This window comes from Nothoprocta perdicaria, unplaced genomic scaffold (genome assembly GCF_003342845.1).
Source record: "Nothoprocta perdicaria isolate Ctin4 unplaced genomic scaffold, notPer1 scaffold_61, whole genome shotgun sequence".
Taxonomy (NCBI): domain Eukaryota; kingdom Metazoa; phylum Chordata; class Aves; order Tinamiformes; family Tinamidae; genus Nothoprocta; species Nothoprocta perdicaria.
In genome coordinates this window covers 3149674-3177522 of record NW_020455877.1, presented here as the reverse complement: position 1 = coordinate 3177522, position 27849 = coordinate 3149674, and the positions used below count along the sequence as shown (strand labels likewise).

Sequence of the window (27849 nt, the reverse complement as noted above, 5' to 3'; positions counted from 1 at the left end):
AGCTGAAAAAGACATGTTTGTATTTTATTTAAGTAACTGATTTATTAAGCACAGTCTTGAATAGAACAGCACTATTTGAGTGAAATGCCACCATGAAACCTGTGAATTCAAATTTCCAGTTGGTGGGATATTTTCGAGTTGCATAAATACATCTTGATATACATTGATTTTCTTGGCAGAGTCTATCTAAAGCAATAAAAAAATATGCCTCTTTCTTCTCCTTCTTTTAATGTATTGATTGCTTCAAACACAGATATTCCGGTGTCACATTATTGGTGCAAAAATAATATACTATAAACTGTAAATACATCTTTTTAAGAAAAGCATCTTCCTTCTTCCAGTAATGCTTTTACCATTATGGCACACACACAATACTATTTTATAATTTTTAGGTTCATCAGACTAGCTGAAGAAATAAAAACTTGACTGTCAATTCTACCTGATGAGTAATAGAGGGTGAATATTGCTTAAGCCTAAAATTTTATCTATGTGGGAAAAATATCTATTATTGGCTTTAATTAGAATATTAAAGCATGTAGTTTCTACATACAAGTTTCATAGTAATTGAGAAGTAAGCACAAACATGCTTCTGAACAGAACACATTCAGAAGTTATGATTTTGTCTACATTTTTTTAAATATTCTGTATAGAAATTGGTAAAACAATAACTTTTAGTTTAGTATTTAGTATTGTAATAATGTAAAGCCAAGATAAATATACCCTAATTTGAATGCTATTATTAAGTAACATTGGGAGAATAATGTAAAGGAATAACATAAATAAAGAAAATAACATTTCTTAAAATTTACAATGTTCAACAAGGTATAAAATTTATAAGAATATATTCATATATATGTGAATGCATATTAACATATATGAAGTGTATAAGTCTGGCAATTTATATTTAAAGGCTTCCTATTTATGATGTGATTAGATCAATCAAGCTTTCTTCAATAGACATTTTTACAGGAAATATCAATTCATTTTGATTAATTTAGTATAACAATATACCTGAAGACTGGTGTGTAGACTCACCTACTATTTTTACATTTATTATGTTGGTTTTTCAAATTCTACATTTGTATAATGGATATATTCATACCTACAGTGAATCAGAACAGTGCTTTATTTCTCAAGCCTCTTTCCTGAGACCACTGCATGCCTGTAATGTGTCAATATTTAAACTGCTAGACCATGCGCTGGAAAATCTTGGAAATAATGAAATAATTCCTGATATTTTCTCACAGGTATCTGTGAAAGAATTCCTTGAAAAGGGGGAACCTAGAGAAAAACTAGGGCCTAGCAGAAGTTTCGGCATTTCAAAGCTTGCTTGGGGTGAATTCCAAAGCTTGCTTGGGGCAACACAGTTGCCACTTCCAGCATGGTTGGTATGCTCTGCTCCTCCATATCTCGCTAGGCAACACAATCTGCCCTCCCAGCAGCTGCAGACAGGAGTAAAGAAGGGTGGAGCGGAGCAAAGACACCATGGGCCAACCCTGCTGTACTCCCTGTGATTTGCCGCTGATCAGCTGCACAGTAGCTGCCCAGTGGGAGGTATAAGATAAGATGTCCAGTGCTGAGCCAGCAAGGGTGGCAAATCGCTCCTCTTGAATGAACTTTGCATGAACTAAAAGCTCATCATAATGCCAAATCACACCTTTATCCTAAAACTTATCCATCTCCAAGATAGGACCACCCCTCACTGAGCATGCTCTCTAGATTCTCCATTGACTGTACCTTTGAATGAAAGTGAGAGACTTTTTCAGCTAAGGAGGTGAACTAAGAAGGAAAGAAAGAGAAGATTCCATCATAACTTCTGGATCAGTCAACAGGATGAACCATTTTCCAACCCTTGCATCAGGATGACGCCTAAGGAGACTCAGAAGATGGAGGAAAGATTCCATCGAAACTTCTGGGATTGGTTGACAGGCTAATTCCCCTTTCCTTCCCTTGGCTCTGGATGCTGCCTGAGGAGACTACTCAAAACTGAGAGCCCTCTCCCATCTTCTAGGGTGATGGCACATTTGTACATTAGAACTAGCTAAATATCCCACATTGTAGTAGAGAATTTTCTGTACTGACATCCGAAACCAGCTTTGTAAATGCTGTATTTGAATAGATAGCTGTTCTTGAACTCAGTTCGCTCCTTGGAAGGCGACTGGACCTACAGTCAACAGATTGTGAATCCGATACTGCCAGAGTTGGGCCTATAGTTGCCACTGTATTTGATATCTCATGCCACACACATTCAAACTGCAACAGTATCTTCTATAGTTGAAGTAATTCACTTATAAATGAAGAAGATGTAGACAAGTGCAGGTATCCATAGAATTCTACAATATTTTTCTAAAATTCAAGGGAAAAGAGGTAGAAAAAGCAGAAAAAGTCATAACAATCAACAGAGAATTCAGTTTTGCCCACTCTTTGGTCCACCTTAAATCAACTATCTGACACAAGATGCATCCTATAGGGGAATCAGAATTTGAATACATTCAATGTGCAACCAGTGCCTGAAACACACTTCTGAATTTATGTTTATGGCTCACTAGCTGTCTTGCATTTGCTGTACAGGCTTTAGCAGTGGGATTTGAAGATGGGAGGATGTTTACATATACACAGATAATAAAGTTTGGGTAAGTTGAAGCAGATTTTAGCATTTCTTCCTCTCCTCTAATTCAGCTACTGTATCCTGCAGCCTTTTGCTCCAGCAGATGATATTTTAATAGTAATGGCATGAGAAACATTTGCTACACTTATTTTAATTTTGATGGCTTTGCAAGAGTTCATGGTCTGACTCCTAAAACAATTGATTCAGTGCAGATAGAAGGGTGACTAAAACATACTGCTATCTGTGAATATCTTCTAGACACATGGCTTGATATTTTATTGGAAATGTGCGGCTACTTAATCCCTAGAGAGAACTTGTGAAAAGAGAAAGTGGAATAAAGATTTGTTCTCATTCGAGGATGGTTGATTAACTTTCAGGACTTGCAAAGCTGGAGTGAACTGTGCTTTCTGCCAGCTTTCCATTTGCTGTATTTTCATTATATATGACATTTAGATTTGTTACAGCCTATTAGCCTTCAGCTGTGGGCTGATAAGAAAGAATTTCATCAAAATATAAACTTCAAAAATAAAAATATGAAAATATGAAATGACAAGATTGTCGCAGTAACTTTAATTACAGCTGTGGTGAAGGCAACTCATTTTGAAGGCAATGAAATGAAAGCAATGGTGAGTGCCCAGTGGTAGTGCTCAACATTACAGAAATTACAAAAATGGTCTTCCTTTCTCATTATAATTTTCAAAGCCCTGCTGCTCTTCTTAAATTGCTGTCAAGTATGTTTGAGATGAGGTAAGAATAAAAATTTGTCTCCATAGTGTAGCAAAACCTGACTAGAAACTCTCGTGCATCACAATCTGAACAAAAAGGTGGCATTGGATTAGAACTATATTAATTTATTGATTTGATTTTTATGTTTCCACACCTTTCATCAGAATAGAATGTTGTGGCTATCAATAATTGCCTGCATACACTATTGATCCCAAAGTTTTGAAAAGTTGGGAGATTTTTTATTTCTGAATATGTTCACATGCACATAGTACATTAATAAATAATTATTTTTTATTTTCTATTTTTATGTATTTATTTTTGGGAGGTTGTCACCATCATTCTACTACATGTAGAACTACATGCCTAATTTTGATGCAGTATCTAAGAGATATTTATGCCTGACTTAGGATGATGCCTTATCTTGATAAGATGAAAAAATGATTTTTATTTGTAAATTTTGTAAACTTATTTGAAAATTATTTCTTGACTATTTCCCTTTATGGTTTCTCTCTCTTAGCTAACCAGTAGAATTGTACGATAGAATTGAATTAACAGTGTTTTGTGCTAAAACCCAAGGAAGAAAATTTTGGAGTTGAATGCTTGCGCGCTGACTGCACTCGTGGCTTTTTGATGTCAAGTTAAAAATGGCGTCTGAAAGGCAAGTCAAGAACACTGCTGATAATGATTGTCTTTGCCTTGTATGACACAAGTGGGAGCACCTAAACACAAAGGTCTCCGCCATTAGACATCAAAGAGATCAGATATAAACTTTATTTTCATATCAGATATTCTAGATCCCAGAGTAGGACCTTTCAGTACTTTGACATTGAAAAGATGCTTTTTAGGGCTAGTAGGTAAATCCTCCATCTTTCTAATTTTCTAAACTGTAAATATTAGCTCCACACAGAACACTGCACTAGTCTAGTCCAAAGTGAAAAATGCATGGATCATGGTAGTGACTAAAACTGAAAAATGTATTGTGCATCATTTATGTGTGTGTTATAGTAAATTGTACATAATTTAATCTTCCTTAATCTCCCTTATATCTGTTATCAAACTTGCAGAGATAACGTGGAGAATCACAAAGACAGTAGATAGCTTAAAACAGATAGTCAGGTTTACTTGTTCAAAAACTTTAGCAGCCGAATTGGGCTTAAATAGAAACTCTGTGAAGATAAATATGTGGTCTAAATATAAAAACTCCCGCAACTCCAAAGCAGTGTTGATGAAAACAAAAATTATTTTATCCCAAACTGGAACCTGAAACTTGTCCAAATTTTAAACATTGATTAAATACATTTAAAAAGAACCACTTTGAAAGGACTTGTAAGCAGGTTTTGAAAGTAAGAAAGGATACTCTTGAAATACAAAGTACTGCAAGGGACTTCAAATGAAAGAAAAACCTTAAAACCTCTTAAAACTTAAGTATACTAGAAGTATGACAAAGGAAAATATTATGAATATAATGACAAAACATTTTCTTTATACCCTTGCATTTCTGGCTAAGTAAGAAGATAAATGGAAAGACTGGTTGTAAGTGATATTTCAGTCCCTTAACCAGAAGTATTTTGGAAGATACTTAATTGCTGATTGAATAGAAGATACAACAGTTTCTTAGACAATAAGGCATGTCTTTTTAAATCTATGCACCTCTTTTTTTTTTCTTTGCTTAAAGGGAAACGGTAGGTGTTCAGGTCAACTCTTTAGGAAACCTTTCAGTCCTACAAGGTGCATAGACATTTAGAAGTCATAAGGCAGGGCGCGTCAGTTCTGTAGACTGGTTTTGTTTTGCTTTATATTAAGTTGAGATTAAACTAAACGGACTGCTCTGCTTCCTTGATGTTAAAGAGTCAGAGTTTCAAGTTATTCTCTACAAGATGATTTTAAGATGGAGTGCTAAGGACACAAGAAATTCCAAAACCTATTTATTGGGAGACCTAGTGATGTATAACATGTATTTGCTATCTTATATGAAGTTTCTGTTTCAACCTGAATACAAATGTTTTGAGGAGAGCACATTGTGAAAAGAGTTTAAAATTCAGTGCATGTTCTTCAAAATTGTAAAGAATTTACTTGAATTTGATACTAAATCTTTACTGTTCTGTTCAGTGGAATTGCTCTCTCGATATTCATTTTGGCAAGGCACAGAGGCACATCAGTCTTGTGTTTAGCAGTGTGTCACAGCATCCTTTAAGCAGCACACTTCACTACCAATGTTATCTCTCTTACACCAGATACCAAGACCCAAGTCACTGCACCTCTGCAAACACATATTTACAAGTGGAGAAAGAGCAAAATAATCAGCTATTTATTCACAGAATATATTTTGATTATCTTCTACCATGATAGCTTCTAATTATGTTGCATGATTATGAAAATTATCCACTATATCTTGTAAACTATGCAGTTCACTTTCTAAAATTCAGCTTCTAACAATATTATGAAAAGGAGAGAGTGACATTTCTCCTAGCTTAATTACAATAGTCATGGATCTGTCTAAAAAGCCTTGTCCTTTTATTCAGTATCCCTTTGGAGGCTGAGATGTTTAGTAACAAAGGAAAGGAAAAAAAAAGGTGGTGATGGTATATTTTACTATTGAAGACTAATAAAAAGAGAGAAATATTAATCTCTGTGTAGTTGTGCCATATTTTTTTTTCTCTTTGTTAGGATAAAATCACCCTAATGAAAAAGGCAGCTGAGAATTAACTTTTATTTATGCTCTGAAAGTTAGACTGATATAAATCACAGCTCTGATCCTTGCCCTTTATTGATGGCCTAATTTCAGTTATATTGAGTAGATAGCTTTTACATTTTCCCAGAATACTGTAACTTCTGGGACCATCTGTCCATTAGGACAGGGCTTCACTGAATAAATAACAGTGCAGTAGATGATGATTAGCCTGATGTAGTCTCTCTGATCAAAAGAGTCTCTCTGACTCTTTTGTGATGAATTAACTTTTGTGATGTCAATATTATCAGTAGCAGTTATTGCAAGTACAAAGTTATGTTATTGCAGGAAACATTTGTTAAATAAGTATGAGTACACCAGTGAGCATGTCTGAAATACCAGTGTCACATATTGCTTTCTACTAATCTTGAACAGTATGCAAAATGCTTTAATATATTTTACAGGACTTCCTGTTATATTTTTCTTGATACATATCATGTTTGAAAAGATTGAAATTTTAGAAGTAAAAAATAAGATTATTTTCTAAATAAAAATATTATTTATAAATATGCAATATGTAAGAGATGATTGGAAACATAGCAGAATGTCAAGCCACAGAAGTTAACTGTTTTTCTTATTTATGACTGCAGAAGTGGCAACAAATTTTTTATTATTAGGACAACCAGATGTTGGCACTATGGAAGTGGGCACCGTTCTGCTTTGAGACCTTGAAGCATTTCCTTACTGAACTGTTTTGAGTTGCTGCAACAGGAGGCGAATCCACTAGAAGTACACTTTGATATGATTATCAACCAAAATGTCATTATAGGACACATACAAACACATCTACGAAGCTGAAAATTACTTGTCAAAATTCTTAGATGGCTGAAAACATGCTAATGTATTTGTGAAACTGATTACTAGGGAGCTGTCTCCCGGGTATGTATGTGTGTGAGGCAAAAGCTATACCTCCTTGTTCATCTAAAAGTCAGGAGATGCAAAAGGCTATGAAGAGTTTAAATTGTAAGATTTTTATTTTCACTGAATGAAGCGTGACTGAATTACAGTATTCAAAAATGATTCCTTTCCTGTTTTTTTTTTTTTTTCTTTTTTTTTTTGGGGTGTGTGTGTAATCATTTATTTATTGGCTAAAAAGGTTAAAAACTCGCATTAAGTTGATAATAGCAAATATGTAATATAGTGAAAATGGTAATGACCATAAAGATCTTTTTAATGTGAATTGAGCAAAATCATTTTAGAATATTTAGTCTTTATCAGGTGGCTCCATGTAATTTAAAATTAAATTTGAGTCATTCAGTTTAAACATACAGAAACTGGATTTGCTAGTTTAAAGTTGAGTCTGAGATGACATAAAGAAGTGAAACAATCAAAGATAAGCTCCTATTTCTTTTGCTATTTAATAAAATTTAATATCTTTTAATAATATTTCCAAGGGAAATGATGTAGAAATAATGCTAAATTCTGAATTTAATCTTGATTAATTAGAAGATACCAGATTTTTATATTTTGTGTAAGGATTTTCTTTTTTCGATCTGTTGTTTGTTTTCTTCTGTTGCCAGACCATAGATGAATTGGTCATGTTTATTAACTAAAAAAAATTTAAACAAACATACCTTATTTTAATTTATAGAAAACTTGTAACTTTTTAATCTTTCATCGAAGATACTTAGGTAAATATGCTGAACATACTTGTCTTTTTTTTTTTTTTTTTCTTCTGTCTCTTCTGTCATTATTTCTTGAAAGGACTAGTACTGTAATGGGAAAAAAATATTGCCTAGCCATAATACCCATCAAAAATATTGTAATAATTATCTTAATTTATGCACATTATACCTTACATAGTTCTGGGAGAAAATTAAGCAATTGTGAATCTTTCATAGTAATTTCAACCTTTTTAAACATACCTCTTGTGGACTGTAGCATAGCCGACACTGTTGTGTTCTTTTAGGAAAAATCCTTTAGAATTAGTTGCTTTCTAAGGGAAGAAATTAGAAACTAGGGCCTTTACCTTTGAGGAAGAAAACAAATTAGAGGTGTTTGTTCTGCCATGAGAAGAAACCTGCGCAGAATCATCTGTGAAATGTCAATATTACATAAGTGTATAGACCTGACTGAAAATTTTCACTTCAGCAGAATGTATTTGAAGTTAATTATTGCAAGATTTTAAATAAGCATTTATGATAAATAATAAAGTAAAATGTCTAGCACTTTTCAGAGATACTGTAATTTAATACAGAAAACCTTTTCTTTATGTCTATTTTCTGCATTGTGTTTTCTAGATACTGAACTGAAACTCTACCTGCCTCTTTTAATCTTAGAAAAAGAAAAGACTTGAGTTACTACAGATATGAAGCAGTTCTTTCCCCTTCTAAGCCTTTTATAAGGGTGGTAAAATATACCTTTTGAGTCTTTCTAATAAAAAATACATCTTTTGTTATTAGTATGCTAAGATGACACAATGCAAATCCTATTATAGCTTGTGCTAAATGGCACAAAGCAAAACCTATAATTTCATCTCCAGCATTGTCAATGCCAAGGAAAAGCTAATTAGACTGTTAATAGCAGCTTTATGTTCAAAATGATGTTCAAGAATGGAAGATTCAAACATGGATTTTTCCCAGTCCACTTTATGGCTCTTAGACTTTGCTTGTGCTTGAAAGCTGCTTGAATTTGTGCTTCAGTCTCCTAGATTTGCACAATTGACAGCACCCATGTGTAATCAGAGTTTAAGAACATAGCTTTCCTTTGCATGAACTCTGGATATAATGGAGATTCCTACTGATATTCATCAACAATCTCTAAATTCTGCATTTCCTTGTAACTATATGTTAGTACCATTTTTGAAAGCAGGAAAAAAAAAAAAAAAACAACAGAACTTCAGTCTGGCAACTGGGCATTTCTAATCTCAGATTGGTAAAGATTATCATAGCGGACACATAAACACAGAATGCCTAATCACCTTGTCAAAAATTTCTGTTCTTGATTTTAAGCTGTGCTCACCAGCCAGCAGATGAATAATGCAAGATTTTTTTTTTTCCAAATATTAATTTCAGGTCAATATGTTTGCCAGTAAGTATTGCTAAATTATAGCCTGAGCTCTTAATTCCTCTGTATCAAGCATGGGCTTCCAGCTTAGAAAAGTTTCTTAGGCAAACAAAACAATCATATGGGTCTTTCACGTGGGAATTGTAGAGCAATTCAAAGAGTGCATGCTAACTCACATTTGTTGTCAGCTGTGCTGGATAATATTCTAAGGGTAAAAAAACAGGTTCAGATACATTGCCTGAAGTGTGATGGAGGAAAGCAGAAGAATCTGAAACTATTACAATTTATAATACATAATAACAAGAAGATGAGAAGAAAAGATATGGTTAGATCTCAGTGCAAAGTTCTGATCTATTCTTTCTGACAAGAGGGTATCTCATTAGAATTTGCTTAAAATAGTGGGATGCAAAAATAATCAGAAAATAAACCTCTCCTTTTGCTTTTTTTATATCTACAGGAGGTATCAAAAACATGAACTCTAATACAGTATAGAATCTGCTGCTCTGAGAAATGAAATGAAGATGCTGTGATGCTTTTCAAAGATGGTGTTGTGATATCCATGTGTATTTTTTGTGTGTTTTCCTGTCAGTTAGTTCATGTTCTCTAATAGTTTTTGATTCAGCTTCTGCTCTGATTTTGAAATTTCAATCATCAGATTCGTATCATGAAGAAAGATCTTAAAAGCATTCTTGTAAATTTCATGCAAATAACTCATGGAAATGACTCTAGTATCATGGCTTCAGAAGCTTCAGAGATCAGTTGTATTATTAGACATTAACAAAGGAAGTATGAGTTGTTCTATGAATGGCCATTCACAGGAGAAGCTTCATTCCATCCTCACATGTTATTAGTGCCAGGAGTTTTTCCTCTGTGAACACTGCTTCAGATTTGTATTCTCTAAGATAACATGTTGTAAGGAATTTCTTAGAAATGGGCCACAAGGTGATAGGTGCTGATCCCTAGGTGGCAAGATCAGTATGTACATCTGTTCCATATTTGTGGACATTGAAAAAATAAGTACAGAAGGAGCTAAAGTCAAATCACACGTATTTCAAGTAGAATCTCAATTCCAATGTGCCTAATATTTAACATGCATTAAGGCCATTTGGTACATACTGCTTCTTTTCTCGTTAGAAACAGAAGCTTTTATTTTCAAGTAAAGAAAACCCATTGACAAAGAGGTCACGTATGTTGCTGACAATACTGTGCTGATTTATCCACAGCTCTTTGTGCTCCATTCATGTTGCATATAGTGAGTTCCTTTCTTCTTACAGATTAACTTTTTAAGCATGTCTATCTTGTACAAAGCTCCAGCAAAAGCTACAGTGTCTATTCTCTGGTCCAAATCATGAGAATAACTAAAGGAAACATTTTCCCTTGGTGTATAGATTATTTGGGTCATTTATATACCCCTCTGCTGACATTGTCCCATACTACCTAAGTTAGTGTGGAACAATGTTTAGAATTGTTTTCATACTCTTTCTGTGCTAGGCAGATGAATTAAATATATCATAGAATCATAGAATGCTTAAGGTTGGAAGGGACCTCAGAGGTCATCTAGTCCAACCCCCCTGCTCATGCAGGGTCACCTAGAGCACGTGGCACAGGGCTGCATCCAAGCAGGTTTTAAAGCTCTCCAAAGAAGGAGACTCCACAACCTCTCTGGGTAACCTGATCCAGGGCTCTGTCACCCTCACAGTCAAGAAATGTTTTCTTAAGTTCCTGTGGAACTTTTGGTGCCTCAGCTTGTGGCCGTTTCCTCTAGGCCTATTGCTGGCCACCACTGAAAAGAGGCCGGCCCCCTCCTCCTCACTGCCTCCCTTGAGGTATTTATAGACACTGAGCAGGCCCCCCCTCAGCCTCCTCTTCTCCAGGCTGAACAGGCCCAGCTCCCTCAGCCTTTGCTCATAGGGCAGATGTTGCAGGCCCCTGATCATCCTTGTAGCCCTGTGCTGGACTCTCTCCAGCAGCTCCACATCCCTCTTGTCCTGGGGAGCCCAGAACTGGGCACAGTACTCCAGATGTGGCCTCACCAGGGCTGTGTATAGGGGGACGATCACCTCTCTCGACCTGCTGGAGACGCTCTTCTTAATGCACCCCAGGATCCCGTTGGCCTTCTTGGCCACCAGGGCACACTGCTGCCTCATGGTCATCTTGTCATCCACCATGACGCCGAGGTCCTGGTGGAGTCAATAAAAATATTGCAGTCAATATACTTCAGTCTATATGGGAGCAAGACATAATAGAACAGGGAAAAAAAAAGCATCCCTTAATATGGAGAAATTATTTTCACATATGTCACAAAATGTGGGGAGTGTTGTCAAAGTCCTACAGTTTCTGTGCCTCACTTCCTTTTATACTGCAGACTGTAATATCTCCTCTTTTCTTTTTCTTTCTTGTCAGTTTAGATGCAGTGACAGACGGATTTCAAGGGATTTTTAAATTCTTTTACTCAGAAGCCGTGACAAATGGTTTAGTTGCCATTTCCATAGTAGTTTTCAAATTGTGCTATCAGAGGTGAATTTCATTCAAGGATTCAGTGGGAAACTTGTTTTCAATTCATGACTCATTCCATAGAAACACACGCTGAGTGTCAAGCTTGAATGTGCATATTTTGTAAATAGCAACAAAACCCAAAATCTGTCAATGAGCGTGCACATTCCTTTGTGGACATATCATTATCCAGCATCTCCAAGAACTCCTGTTGTTAGCAGTCTCTCTGTAACAGAAACTACTGGCTTAGGGTATGATTTATGCTCCTTGTGTGAGAGGCAATGGGTAAGATCAAGTCTAACACATTAGGTGTGATAACTCTTACTGGAATTCCATAAGCTTCAGTCCCAAATATTTTTGTTTCACTTTTAGTACATTTTATCTTGTCGGTGAATGAGGGTAGTTCCCTTTACAATTTTTGACTGTAGGGAAAGGGACTTATTTTATTTTTATAAAGATAGATTTAACTTATATATGTGGATAATTAGAAATGTAGAATTTTACAGTATTTGATTTTCCATTCACATTTTAAGAATATTTTTCCTTGCAACATTTAAAATAGGAGCAAACTAGATGCCTCAAAAAACATAACAAATCTTCATATAGATAAATAGCCAGTTGGATATGAATAAAAATGTTACATTGTTAGCTGAAAAAATGATTTTTTATACTGATATACACATTGACTTTGAGTAGGAAAATTCCTATAACTAGGAGCTCTCATTGCCTGAGCAGAAATAGCCTTCTTGCAACTTCCTATTGCTTCATTAAATAATTTGGCAAACTGAAGGACTGCAGGGGTAAACATAAAAGGTTTTCCACAAGTGCTGACTTCAGAGCTCTTAGTGTAATTCAAGCCCAGGTTGGATAATAATGCTCTGTGCTAGGTCTGATCCTAGCAGCGTTAGGAGTTAAAATCCTGTTTCTTAGCAAAAATATGTTTTGCAGTTAGTTATAGATGCAGCTTACTACTGATAACCAAAATGCCGTAAGGAGAGGGCAAATAAATATTTAGATATTGAAAGTCAGTCTTTCAGTACTTCTGCAAACTTTTTACTTACTGAGAAAAAATCGTTAGTTCTTCCTTGTTCATCTGTGTTAACTGTTGGGATTTTCAGAATAGTTCTTCTAACCATTCTAATAATGTATTAGAAAATAAATAGCAAAATCCCTTGTTTGCTTGTTACTTTCAAGAGTCTGCATCTGTGGCAGCATATATGAGGGATGTCCTGAACTCTTACTACAACTCAGACTATTAAACAGTATTTTCAGTAACCAGCAGAGTGGAAAATAGTGCTCATCTTTCATTCTAAAGATAGTATTTCCATAAGGATGAAAATACACTGTGAAATATCACAGCAATTAAAGAGGATCCAGCTTTCTTTTTCATCCTTCTCACTGAAGAAGCTGTACCAGTACTTTTAATATAGTTACTACTCTATTGCAGCACTTCAGTACATAAATTCCATTTAATATAGAAAGAATCCTTTAGAATATTTTAGACCCTTCTACCTTCAGGGTGTTCTAAGTCACATTTTGAGCAGCTGATGTGAACATTAATACTTTGCATTAGGAAAGTTAGAAAGGAGAAAATCTCTTTTGTAGTGCATTTCCTTCACAATGATAAGCAAAAATAAAATCTATATTAAAAGATTTTCCAGTTTCTCAGAAGCCTGAAACTACAAAGTAAAACTATAGAAGATGCACATAAGTTCTAGAAGTCTAGCTCTCCATTCAGTGTGTTAATTTTACATGGGTATCGAACCTGTGTTGTTACAATCAGTTCTTCTTGTGCGTCCTGTTTGGAGCAGTCTGTCTCATCTTCCCATGAATTGTACTAGGTCAGTTTGGTAAGTAATATATACTATTTTGACAAATTGTTTTATTCCTACATTTAAAAATATCTTTTAATATTTTTATTCAATAGATAGTTCACATTTGCACAATGCGTTTCCAAAATTCCAGTTTGAAATGCAGGTAGGGCTTTGGCAGAGAGGGAAAAAATAAATGTTTATAAATGTTTCTCATAAGTATCCTGGATATCTAAAATGCAGTTGCCAGCCTTTTTTTTTTTTTTTTTTTTTTTTTTTTCCTGGGCCTCTTTCTGCCCTTGCCACGGACTGTAGCAGATAGATATAATGGGAAAATTTTCTTGAAACTACTCTTCCTTGTAGACTTTTCTCAGTTAAGTTTGATATCTTTGACAGATTTTTCCCTCCTCAGGATTAACAAAGAAGAGTTAAAAGAGAGAAAAAAGGAAATGCATGTGTTTGTTGTATTAAATAGCTTGATGTATCATAGGCCCTGTCTACATTGCGAAGTTTTGTTGACATCTGTAGGCTTCTGGACATCAAGAATGTGGGAAAATCTGCAGTCTGCAACATAACAACCTCTTATAGAGCTAAGGTATTTTGAACATTAAAAATGTATATATGAAAAATAATTAATTTGTATTTTTGAAAAATTAAAATGTGTCGATGTTAGAGGACTTCATAAAGTAATTCCCTATTATAAGTCTCTTTAAGGTTTTTCTTTGAGAGACTGGAAGAACTAACAAAGGACATTTGGAAGGTCACACAGCATCACAGAATGGCTGAGGTTGGAACGGACCTCTAGAGATCATCTAGTCCAACCCCCCTGCTCCAGCAGGGACTTCTAGAGCATGTGGCACAGGGCGGTATCCAGGTGGGTTTGGAAGATCTCCAGAGAAAGAAACTCTACAACCTCCCTGGGCAGCCTGTTCCAGGCCTCTGTCACCCTCACATCAAAGACGTTCTTCCTCACATGGAGGTGGAACTTCCTGTGTTTCAACTTACACCCAGTGTCCCTTGTCCTATCACTGGCCACCACAGAGAAGAGTTTGGCCCCTTCCTCCCTGCATTCTCCCTTCAGGTATTTATGTATATTAATCAGATTCCCTCTCAACCTTCTCTTCTCCGGAGAAAACAGGCCCAACTCACTTAGTCTTTCCTCATACAAGAGACACTCCAGTCCCTTAATCATCTTGTTGCTCTCTGCTGGTCCTATGCCATGATCTAAGATATGCCATGATCTAAGATATGCTATGATATGCCATGATTAAGATATCCCATGATCTAAGCATCATGTTGCTCTCTGCTGGACCCTCTCTAGAAGCTCCACATTCCTCTTATACTGGGGAGCCCAGAACTGCACACAGTACTGTAGGTACGACCTCACCTGAGCTGAGGAGAGGGGCAGGATCCCCTCCCTCGCCCTGCTGGCAACACTCCTCCTGATGCAGGCCAGGATCCCATTGGTCTTCTTGGCCACGAGGGCACACTGCTGACTCATGGTTAACTTGGTGTCAACCAGGACTCCGAGGTCCCTTTCTGTGGAGCTGCTCTCCAGCAGGTCAACCCCTAATCTGTACTGGTGCCTGGAGTTATTCCTCCCCAGGTGCAGGACCCTGCACTTATTGAAATAAGGACAATAATAATAATGCAACAATGTGCTTATATTCTTCTCATGGGGCCTGGCCCTTCTTCCACATGCTGTATGTTCTCTTCTTCTCATTACGTTTACCCAACATCTCCTTTCCCATCCACAGATGTCTCCTGCTCCCCTTACTCAACTTTTTTCTTGTAGGAATGCACTAATCCTGAGCTTGGAGAAAGTGGCACTTGAATATTAGCCAGCTCTCGTGGACACCTTTTCCTTCTAGGACCCTGACATGGAGGACTGCCCCAAGGAGCTCCCTGAAGAGGTCAGTTGGTTCTCTTGAAGTCCAGGGCTGCAGTCCTATTTCTTGCCCAGCGTCGTCATAGGAGATGCTAGAACAAGCTTCCATGAATTTAAATTAGTAATCAGAAGACATTCACCCAACAACAGCATGTTTAGCAAATTTGATATTTGTATAGCAAGAGAAATGATGGCATCAACCAAACAAAAAAGTGTTTGAGATAAAAAACTTCAGGACTCTACAGAGGAAAACTACAGATATTTTAATAATGTTGTCAAGGGCATTGTGTCTGGCTCAGTCTTGGTCTACACTCAGAACTAAAACATGAACCCCTTTTGTACATTTTTTCTACATCTTTATATATCTTTTGTATGTTATATTCTCTGAAAATAGTGAAGTGCAGACACTAAAAAATGTTTCAATTAATTTTTAATTTAAAATCAGAAACATAGCCCCCTATAGCAGTAAGGTTGCAGAAATAATTTAAATTTAAAGTATGGAAAATAACCAAACATAGTTATTCTATTTTATTTTTTTTAGCAAAATCTTCCTTCCTCTATAGCAATATAACAAAACAAATACATATTTGTATATGTGTGTCCATGTGAGTGTATGTGCAAATTCATATTACAACAGTTTCTCTGCTTTCCCAATTATGATCATTACGAACATTGTAAAACAACATGGACATTTTTTTAACTAGAGAAAGTCTCATGGATTTCTTTTACCTTGAGAGCATTGTGCTGTCACAGTTGTGTACTTATTTTTATATATAAACATGCATTTCCAGATGGCCTCTTGTTCAGACAATAGTGTGAATTTAGGAGCTGTATAATACTTGTGGCTTCTATTGTTTTAAATTGCAGCTTCTTGTGCTCTGAACAAAGGTCAAGCTTTAAACATTTGTGACCTTTTTTTGCCTAACTGGCTGGAAAAACATATATATATTCAATTATTTGCTGCAGAGTTTTACTGTCCTTATCCTTAGCTGAACTGCCTCACAGATAAGATCAAGCAGTTATTGCCAACACAAGATTTAATCCACATGACTGAAAGTAGGCATCTAAAGATAGGCTGTATGTCTCTACCAAAGTAAGGTTTCTGTATTTAATAATGATTTTTCTGTCCTGGAACAAATGCCTGATTCTGATACATTGGAAGACACTATAGTTGTCTGAGCCTTTGACCAGAGCAACTTCAGCTATTGAACACTCTGTTCTCCTCTCTCTTCCTCTTATTTGAGAAACATTGGAAGGACATTGCAAGCCAGCACTTTTCCCTCTTCTCATTTGTTGCTCCCTTGTGTACTTTATTCCTCCTTATTACCCCAAACACCTTTTCCACAAAGACTTTAGACACTCATGTTTATACCTGTCCAACAAATATTTAACAAAACCCCTAAGAACAGGTCGCTCCTCAGAGAAAAACAAGAACTATCCTATATCAAATGTTACCACAATCAGGGGCACGTGTTTTCTTCTTTCAGTGATAAATTCTCCTGTCTGTTGCTAATCCTGTGAAGGCTTCAAAAGGTTATCATATCAAGGACATCGTATTTCCCTCAAGAGCTAGCTCCATTTGCAGCTAGTACCGAGCAGTTCAGTTCATGCTTGTTACAAACCAGTGCAGGAAATACCACTTTCAGGGACTAGTCTTCAGTCAGCTTCATAGTGCACATGGTCTAAGCAGGAAAAAGGACTCCCATAGGGCCTGTAGAAGGGCCTGTAGAAGTGGCAGAAGGCAAAGTTCAGATAAGAGCTTTCTAGGAAGAAAATGTTGAGTCTCACACAACTTATCAATAGAAAAAGCTCTGGATTTTGCATTTTCACCTCCACCTTCTTGCTGATCTCAGCTCTTTCCCATGAGAAATAATAAGCAACATTACTCAGTGGACTGGACAACTGTGCATCTCGCACTAGATAATGCGATTCTGAAAGTGTTACCATCATTCTAGGATGATGAGTCAACATCAAAGCTGATGCTGGCAAACTGATATAGAAATTTTAACGGACGTGTATGAAAATCCTCGTTATATCCCATGACACACTCCTGTTATAGATACTTACAGAACTGAAGCATGAATTAAAAATTCCTTTTTTATATTAATTTGAAAAGTAGCAGTTGTGGAAGTAAATGTTATGGTCTTCAAATATTTGTCTCCAGACTTCTTCAAACCCTGCCTACAAAAAATCCTACTCTGTTTTTCTCTCTGTATTGCTTTTTTCAATTTTACTGTCTGTAACAAATGGGCTGAGGTTGGCATTTTTGTACGTACAGGGGACAGGGACAATATAGAGGCATTTCTGCAGATTACAGCTAAAGCAGTCATTCAAAAGATGTAGATGTTTGAATAAGATGGAGTAACAATGTGGTTTCTGAAATTTGGACAATATGAATCACTGTCAAAATCTGAGGTTTCTAAAGAACTTGAGAAGTCTGCTTCTGTTCAAAAGAATCACGTTTCAAGTTGTCTAGTCTAACAAAGGGCAAAATGTTGAAGTTATCTGAAGCCTCTGAATTCTTCCTTAGTATGCTGAATCCTATATATGCTGAATATTTACTTACGCATCTTCATTTTTGCTATGTAGAAATTAATCCTGAAAGAGCTTTAAAAGCATTACTTAAAGTAGTTTTTGTAGAACTCATAAAAATTCTTCTTAGCAATCAGGTATTTTCTTTAATTGGCAGATATTTATGAATAGATAATTAAAGCTTTTTAATGTGCATTATAGAGAATTCCGAGTTACATGTTTTAGGCTTTCAAAGATGAGCCAGCATGACTGGTTAAGGATTCAAAGAATTTATTTCTAAACATTTAATTCCTCTTTTAATGCTTTCACCAACAATTTGTTTCAATCATCATGTTCATGAAGTGTATTAAGTGCTCCATTTCAAACTTGATTTTCCTATAAACTTCTGTTCACCTTTCAAAACTAACAGCTCGATTATACCTCTTTTCAAGCAGCATGTTAGAAGTGCACCATAGAAATGTTTGATTTAGATCTCTTATGTATTTTGCAGTCTTCCTCATGCAGAAAACATAATTCTACAAAAGCATATGCAGTATTATTTTCAAGGAGCTCCTGTTGGTGCATAAAATAGGAGAGTTCTGCTCTTTCCAGACACTTTCTGTCTGAAACTATCAGGTTCGATAGCAGTGCCAGTCATCACATACCTTCAGCTTGGCTGTTTATTATACAGTTGCCTGTTATACATTTCAAAGATAGAGTGTGTCTGTTCCTGTGCCTCCTGTACACTTGTACAAAAGGTCTCATCTTTGCCTGAGGCAGCAAAGAAAGAGTGCAAGTTATCAAAATAAATTCATCCCAAAACTGAATGAAGAATGACTAAAGTAATCCTGGAATTCTAACAGTTCTAGACAATGATCAGTTACTAGTCAGTAACTTTATAGTAAAACTACATATACAGATATGACAGAAAGAGAAACAGAAGGTGTGTAAACCTATACAAATTTTTCACCACAACACTGAGTAATAAGGTGTCTAAATTTTAGACTTGAATTCTATAAATTCAGGCACTGCCTGAGAGAGGCCATTTAAGCAATGTGGAAGATGAGACTTGTCTGTTTTTAGTGGTGCCCAGCAATAGGAAAACGGCCATAAACTGAAGCACGGAAGTTCCACCTGAATTTGAGGAAAACTTGATTGTGGGAGTGTCGGAATACTAGAACAAGTTGCCCAGAGGGGTTGTGGAGTCTGGAGATATTCAAAACCGACCTGGATGTGATCCTTGGCAAGGTGCTCTAGTGCTCAAGGTACTCCCTGCTTGTGCAGGAGGGTTGGACTAGATAATCTCCAGAGCTCCCTTTGAACCTTAATTAATCCTCAAATTTGTGATTCTGTGGATAATCAGTTGTAATCAACAAGAAATGCTCCACATATGGGACTTGGCTTTCTGAAACTAAAGTACTTCCAGATGAGATTTATAGCTTCAATATTCACCACAGAAGGCAGCCTGTGGCCTCAGCATTCAAATGATAGTCATAGATTTGCAGTAAGTACTTTCTCCTTATCTCACAGTCAGGGGATACTGTACTCATACAAAATGTAAGACAGCTGGGTTAAGTATTTTCATTGTATTATTTGAACTGGTTTAAACCTTCATCTTTTGTCTGCTAGAATGAAAGTTCCTGATAGGACATTCGCCATCAGATTGTTATTGGCTCTCATGACCTGGATGAAGTGGATTCATTTGTGTATTTAATTACAGATTTGTTTTCAAGAGGAAAAGAGAGCATGAAAGAGAAGGCAGAACTTGTGCTACAGTTCTTTTTAACTTTTATTTCATTTTACTGACCAGTTACTATTTAATATAAAAATTAATATAATAATAATTATTGAAATAATAATTGACTCAAATACTAAATCTGCCTGACTGAGCATCATAATCAATAGGCTGGAGAGCCATAATAATTTGCATGCTCCTTTTGATTCTGTTCATCTTTTATTATTTATGCAATGTGAAAAGAGGCTGGAATTCTCAATGAAATTCCCCTGCTCCCAGTTATATCAGCCGTAAAGCACATCATCCTTGAGTCTTTAGAGAATTTCCAGGAAAGAGTGGGGAGACTATTCATTTCAGGCAAAGAGAATAATTGAATACTGGTTTATGACATCTGGCGATCCTTAAGGTGTGTTTTAACAGAAAAGCCGATCTCGTACATCTGTTCAGAACACCCCAGACTGCCTCAAGCAATTTGAGTTGATGAACAACTATTTTATTCATTTTAACAGGACTTATAGAAGAGACAGATGCAAAACTGTAAACACTGACGGACATCTGAACATGCTTGGAATAGCAATGTCTTAAAGAATCTGGGAATCTCTGGATATTAGATGTGTCCTTTCAGAGATGAAAAACCATGTGGAATGAGAATAGAATTACTGCTTATGCAGTGAAAAGCCCTTTGAATATTTGCAGAGCAGCTATGCAGCATTTGTCTGGTAGGAAAGGTGCAGGACATGTTGCATATTAAGCACTGGCTGGCTGGACCCATCTCATGTCACGTTGGAGTCTCTCAAGTGAAGCTGCAGGAGTCAGATGTTAAGAGTTGCAACTGTCCATTTGCCGTATGAATTGCTGTATGAAACCTTAGACTTTTGAAGTGCTTCCCAGGCAAGGGCACTTAAAACTCTCAAGAACATTAGGAACACCAAATTAGCTAGGCAAGACTTCTTTGTCTTTTATTCTGGGTAACTAAATTACCTTTTAATGAAACAGTAGATGTAAATCAGATCCAAATTAGTGTGATAACAGGTTATGTGCAATAAATGAGTGTGCACTGATTAATATCAGTGATTCAAACTCAAAGGTCTTTGAGTCTGAGTTAGAAGTACCTTTGGATTTTTTTTGTTTTCTAGATTTCCCAAACTCTGTGTTAGGCGGGGCACAGGTGGTATAACATGACAGAGGTAATTATGAAAGTATGGATAGAAGTGGAATAGGATCATTTTTTTTTCCAGTAGAACCAGGACAAGTACTTTGAAGAAGATATCAAAGAGTTTTATTGCATTTCTCCCAATTGGTACAGAAATCTTCAAATGACAATAACATTTTAGTAATAGCATTTTTCTTCTCACAAAGCTCTAAAGATAAGGGAGGGTACTTATGTTAGAGAAAACAACATTTTCGAATTTTGTTAGTCTTTTTTGACGGAGGTGAAACCTTCCCCAACAATACACACACGTATTTTTTGAGCTTTGTTTAATTACTTCAAAATCAGAGGTGAAACTGCTCTGTTTCCAGTTACTTTTAATGAAAGAAAACATTTCCATAATGAGATCCAGAACCGGCTGTTGTGGGTTCTAGTTTCAATTCAGTGACTTAATAATTTGTTTGTGATTTTCTTTTCCTGGGATACTGCATAGCACAGATAATGAAACAGCTCTTTTCAGCTACGTGTCTAGTATAAGAGAAGATGGTAGAAGTACTTCTAATACATTTTGCATTATTTGCTGCCACTTTGATATGCATCGGAGTCAGAATATGAGTTCAATTAATTTATGTCGGTTTTCTTTGATCCACACCACGAGCAAATTTGGTTGCTATATTTCTACTCCCAAAGTAAATGCTTTTAAGTATTTTGTGCACAGTATCCTATTTAATGTTAATCTGTTTAATTATTATAGCAGACTATTCTAATTCTCAAAAGGCTATATAGTTTAAAAAAAAAAAAAACATTAGAAGCTGTATCTGCATCTAAATAACACTTTTAAAAATAGATGTATTAACATTAATTAGTCCAATTAATATATAAAGATTAATTATACTGACTTGATCAGATTTTGAATAGTGAATTAAACCAGGAATCACAGGGATAAATAAATAATTTATCTTGTGCATGTCCTAAAAACAATATCCTAATCCTCACTCAACGAGTAAACAGGAAACTTCGAACTCAGATATTTTGTCTAGCAGAATACATAATGACAACTTATAACTATTCTCCTAAGGATGTTCAGCAAATATTTATATATTTCCCTCCAAAGTAAACCTTACCTCTTTTCCAAGACTTTGCTGACTAACTTTTAAAGAAATAAAATCATTTGAGGACTACTACAAACACATTTTTAAATAAAATAATTAAATTATTCTAAATAATATGCTTAGATATTTGTAGATGTTAAAATTCAGTATATAGCTGCTTCATCATTAATGTTGTTGTTAAACTGAACCAATTTTCAGTGATTTAATTTACTAAATTCATGAAGCAATCTAATGTTCAACCCTTACAAACTGATACTTTGCTCCTTAATACTAAGAGCAGGAGTATGACTGAGAACTTACTTGGAGGAAATTATCATAACAGGAGTAATGAACCCATATGTGGTCCATGAGTGAGCGTGCAAGGACCATGACATATTACTGGGGGAGATCTCTGGGTACATCTGCATTCTCTAAGAGGAGCAAGTTTTTACTGTGCCATTCTCACTTTCCTCCAGCCTGTGATGGACCTATTCTTGATTCTTGATTTGAAGATTGACCTTCTTGATTCTTTCAATCTCCATCCATTTGACTCTATTGGGTAACCCTATTTTTTGAAGATACTCTTTTGATGTAAGCTAATGTTGGCTTGGTAGAAAGCATTAAGTCATCAAAGCCAAATGATTCTTATTAAAAAGTAATCATAATATAAAATAAAATATGATAAAAATCTTATTATTGTTGAAATACGAACAGTCCTGGTTCACAGATTTGCGTTTTTTAATTCACTTTATTGCACAATTTTGTGTTTACCACTTTGAAGCTTACTTTGCTCTGTAAAGCTGGTATAAATTCTGTTTCTTCAGTTTCTAGAACAATATGTATGCTTTCACACAGCAGTCTACAGTTCTCAAAAATGAACAAGAAAAAAGGCTGGTCGAGAATATCAGGACAGTTTCAAGAGTATGCAGTTCATTCTGAAACACGTAATTTTATCTTAACCACAAGAAATTGATGCAAGTATAGTATCCTATAACATACAAAGGTGGAATTACAAAGAAATAAAAAAGCTATTAAATTGACATTCAATACTGTATAATTATTTAAAAGATTGGGGCAATGTTATATCCAAGCACTGAAATCAGTAGGAAGCCTGTGTTAAATACTTTAATTCTAATATTTCAATAAGTAATTGGAAAAGTAAGATTTTTCATTTTTATGGTTGCTTGCACCTGCTGGTCTCTCTTGAATACTAGTGATGCTATGAGTGGTTACTAAGGAAACACAGATACTTAGATTTAATTAGGACTTGTCAGGTAATCCTCTTTATGTTATTTGACTGCTTTTTTGGGGGAAAAGGGGCAAAAACCCCACACAACATACAAAATTTCCAAAATAAGGTATTTGAAAATCAGCCTGCACGTATCTTTTGATGAAAGGTCTTAAACTGATACTAAGTAGCTTAAAGTACTTCTGTCTCCTTCCTATTAAAAGGAATAGCCACATACATACAATTAAGAAAGCAAGTGTGAAAATAAAAATTTAAATGGTCCTTCTTTCTTTATCCTATATTCTGCAGTTTCCTTTTAGAATAAAATTTAAATATATCTAAAATTGCATTTGAGGTCCCTGTAATACTCTCTTCTGTTGTATCCTCTGCCACAGTTGGGAAGGATAGCTGCTTATAGCTCAGTTTTATGTGAGTATTTCACATTTCACTGATAGCTCAGACTCCAAGATTTCATGATGAATGAGTTTGTTATATTGAATAAACTTTCCAAAGGAACAAATCTATGGCAGAAAAAGTCGTAAGTTTCAGATGCAACTATTCTTTCCTCTCCATGGTAGGAGAGAGATCTATATGCTGAAATAAATGTAGCCTGAATGATTTCAATCTATATGAAGCTATTGAAAACTGCTTAGACTCTGCAGAGCTAGATAACTCTCAGACGGCTCACAGATAATTCACCTACAGGCAGGTGCCAGCCCTGAAGAAAACTGTTAGTAATATATTGAAAAAAAAAGACAGTGGTGGTTTCAAATGTTATAAATTTTATCCTGATATGTTGATCATTGTTGTTTTTTTTCTTTTTATTTAAACTCTGATAAACAAGTAATATTTTAAAATACTTAACACAGATGCTGAGAAGTTTAGGGATGTTTAGGCAGCCTAAATCCTTCTGGAATTATTCTTGGACAGTTGAAAATACATGGGAATTTGTAGAACAAAAATAATAACTTATGGAATATCAACTATAAACTAGAGATATTGGCCCAATTCTTATGATACTCTCTGTGTATAAGTCAAATAATGTGACTATGTGTGCTAACAGGAACTTATAATAATAATAATAATAATAATAATAAAACCTCTCACAGTTCAACAATTCACTCCATTCATGTCACTAACCATATGGTTTAGTACCATCACAACTGAAGTCTTACTTTAGATCTAAATATATGAATTAAAGTCTTGCTTGAGGTTCAAAGCTTCAATGGACAAAACCACTTCTCCCAGCTCCATTGTAATGGTCAACCCAGCTCTTAATTTTCTACTGTTGATTTCCAGTGGTGAAGAGAGGTAACTAAATGCAGTATTTAACACATTACTCCATTGTGTCCTTTAAGATATACAATAATACAGTTTAATCAGGCATGATAAGGTAGAACTTCAAATACTTGTTTTATTATCCTGTTAATACAGTGTATCTTTCCTCACAGTAACAAATGTAGAATATCTAATGTCAAGAGCTCCAGGCAAAAGTAATGTACTAGGGATTTTGTTATGACTCTTTTCAAAGATAAGCAATTTGGTCTGAATATCTATTTATTCAGCAGATAGATGGATATTTCTGTGATGCCAAATACATCCAATTATGTACCTCTGTGAAAATAAATATGACACATCCTTACATTTAAAATTCCCTGGCTCTTCTTATGTAACTCTCAGAAATGCTTCCTAATCAACCCCCAGCTTTCTATTAAATATTCTGTGAAACAGATAATTTGAAAATTTAATTCCCGTTTACAAGTTTTCATGAAGGCAGTTAAGATCATGAATAATTCAAATACTTTGAGCAGTAAAGGCTTAAAGATAAAATGTAAAATAATGTTAAAGTAAGTTGCAATGTTTTGGTTAAACTCTAAAGATAAAATTAGCTACCTCATGGAACTACAGGAGTGACATAACAAAATACAATGCTGCCTAAATAGTGTAGCTTTACAAAGCTTCATATATTTTCACATGGTATTCAAAGATTGCGATGTGTAATACGTATTCTGTTTAACAATTTGCACTGCAATGCAAATGGAGAGAAATATTATCTGCATATTATAAGCAACAGCTTGTCCAGAGATTAGGGATTAGGATGCATATAGATATTTCAATCCTAGCCCCTCTTTATCAACAATGGACTGTTCCATATATCTTTCAGAAGGGAAGTTTATGAGGTTCTTTAATAACTTCTTCTGTAGTGCAAGACCTTATTATGTAAATTGTCCTGTAACACTTCATTCCAGATATGTACCATAATTCAGCTTGCTGAGCGTGAGAAGAACATACAAGATATAGGAGGAACAATCGTTGCTGTCTTACTTGTAAGTATAATAACTACTTGGGTTGTAAACTTGACCCTTTGTATTTGCTGGTCCTTAGAAATGAATGTAACTGAATAGTATCTCTCTTGTAATTAAATGTAACCTGCAGTTTAATCATGTTGCTTGTTGTCAAGCGACAAACACATTGACATTTTTTAATGTTCTACAAGTAATATTAATAGAACTGATGTAAAATAGTCCAGCATAATTAAATGCAATTTCATCTATCTTCCCCTACAGTAAAACTCTCATAATCTCACAATAATGCAACTTAAAAATACAATTAAACTATTCATTATTTGTACTCAGTTAACATTTTAGGAATATATAACACATCTTTATGCTATTATATTACATTAAATGTGTATACAAAATGACAGTTTATTCTCCTTGTGTGTCAGATAATAAGGTAGACGAAACTGTCATGCATTCATCTTAGAATATTTAAACCAGTTTACACTCAGTCATAACTATAACTATATACATTATTTATGTGGAAGAGTAAGATTATAAGTAAGGAATACTAAACAGTCTGCAGGAGACTTGTTTTTACATTTTTCATTCTCTCTCATGAAAAGAAATCTCAGGCAGTCAGCTTTTGTTTGTAGTGACATAATATACTCCTGGATTTACTGCATATATATGATCAATGAATTGGAACCTGCATTTAAAAAAAAAAAAGAGTGAAATAAAGTAGAAAACAATGCAGGCAAGCTGGTGAAGGTAGAAATAAATTAATGTGTGGGGTCACCACTGAGCATAAGTTGAAAATGAATGTGAAATATTGCTCACTCAGTTTTCATGTTTTATGTATTGCACATATATTGCATGTAAAATTACAGAAGACTCAGGGTCATAATTTCACACACAGATTTGTATTACTAAGGGTCTTCCATATGGAGTTTTAGCCTTCCTTTCCAGTTGTAACTTGTCACCTCAATTATATATTTTTCACCCCAAATATATTTTTGAGAAAATATATACTAACTAATATGTTTTGAAAATGTATTTTAGGTGAATAGCATTTATTGTTCTATGAGATTAGCATTTTTTTTTTCTTTCTAAATAAATAAAATATCTAAAATATATGTATGTAATGTCAATGGAAATATATTTGTGTTTGTGTACATGGGTATAAATATGGATATGTAATTAAATATATACAAAATATTTCTATATAGGTATGCAAAATCTAGAATATTTCTATCATAATGTTTATACCATTTGTCCACCTTGTTTTTACTCTAAAGTTTGGATGAGATTTTAAGATACAGAATCCGCCTGAGGACAGTTTTCAGTAATTTTGATGTAAAGAAGATTTAGGATTATATTTATGCATCTCTCACAACAGTAAGATTCTGTTTATTCTTAAGCCTTTGGTCTCAGAAAGGTTTCAAACTTGAGGAGTAAGTACTGTTGGTCCTTAATCATCTTTGAAATGCTTTCTTAATATCTAACCCACCCTTTAATATTTGGAGTTTCTTAAAGCTTCTAACAGGATTAATTCCCTGTTTCATATAGTGGTTTTGATAGACATACAGGGATAGAGACAGGCAGATATATGTATAAATTTATATATATGTGTACACACACTACTTCATGTATACATTGACTTTTATTGAAAAAATCAAATGTACTTTTTTTTATTTTTTTTTTTTTATGTGGAGTTTTAGAAGCTTCTAAGGTTTAGAATTTTATTTAAAATATTAAGTATTCCCTAAGTAAAACTGATTTTGGTCAGCTTCCTAAACTTCCCATTTTTACTTGCTATCAGATTTATTGAATACATTATACATAAAGAGTGGTTTGGGGAGTGACTATGCATGTGCCTGATACCTGTATCAGTCTCTTGTCCATCTATATCTGGTCCATGTAGTCATGTAAGTTGCAGAAAGATTTTTCAATATATTTCATTCTCAGCAGTTCAAGATATCAACAGTTTTTCATATAGACAGATAAAATTCTGGCAAATAACTTTTCTCCTAATTTTCCTTTTGTAAAATAGTAGAGATATTTTTATGACTAGAGGTAAAGGTATTTTATGATTGATAAGCTCCCAAATCTGGTTTATGAATCTAAAGTAAGGTTAAAATCAACATTATAGTACACCACACCTCGTAATAATTGCCTCCTCAAAATTCACATTTTGATTTGAAGAAAACTATCAAACTGATTAAGTAGCTGTTCACTCTCCCGGAGACTGTTGATGCATAGAAGGCACTGAGGAACTTGGGGAAGTTTGTGCCAGCTTGTGAAATTAAACCCCAGGAAAGGAAGAGGTGGTAGTGAGTTTCATTACATCCCTTAGAAATAATATATTGTCGCCTTCCTCTTCCAAGAGTATATGAGGCTCAGGAAAAAGTCACCTGGAAGATGATTGCCTAAGCAATTATATCTATAGAATGTCTCTTTGGGCAAAGTCAAAAGATTAAGGGAATGGAACATCTCTCGTATGAAGAGAGGCTGAGTGAGCTGGGCCTTTTTTCTCTGGAGAAGAGACGGCTCAGAGGGGATATGATTAATATGTATAAGTTCAGGAAGGGAGAA

At 35.0% G+C, this 27849-nt stretch overlaps 1 long non-coding RNA gene across 1 annotated transcript in view; it reads left to right on the top strand.

Moving 5' to 3' along the window:
• LOC112956251 overlaps nucleotides 1-27849 on the top strand; it is a 72992-nt gene that overhangs the window by 36853 nt on the left and 8290 nt on the right. Inside the window, exon 2 of the long non-coding RNA XR_003251013.1 lies at nucleotides 25225-25302. This is a non-coding gene — a long non-coding RNA (uncharacterized LOC112956251). The remainder of the gene's footprint in view (nucleotides 1-25224; nucleotides 25303-27849) is intronic.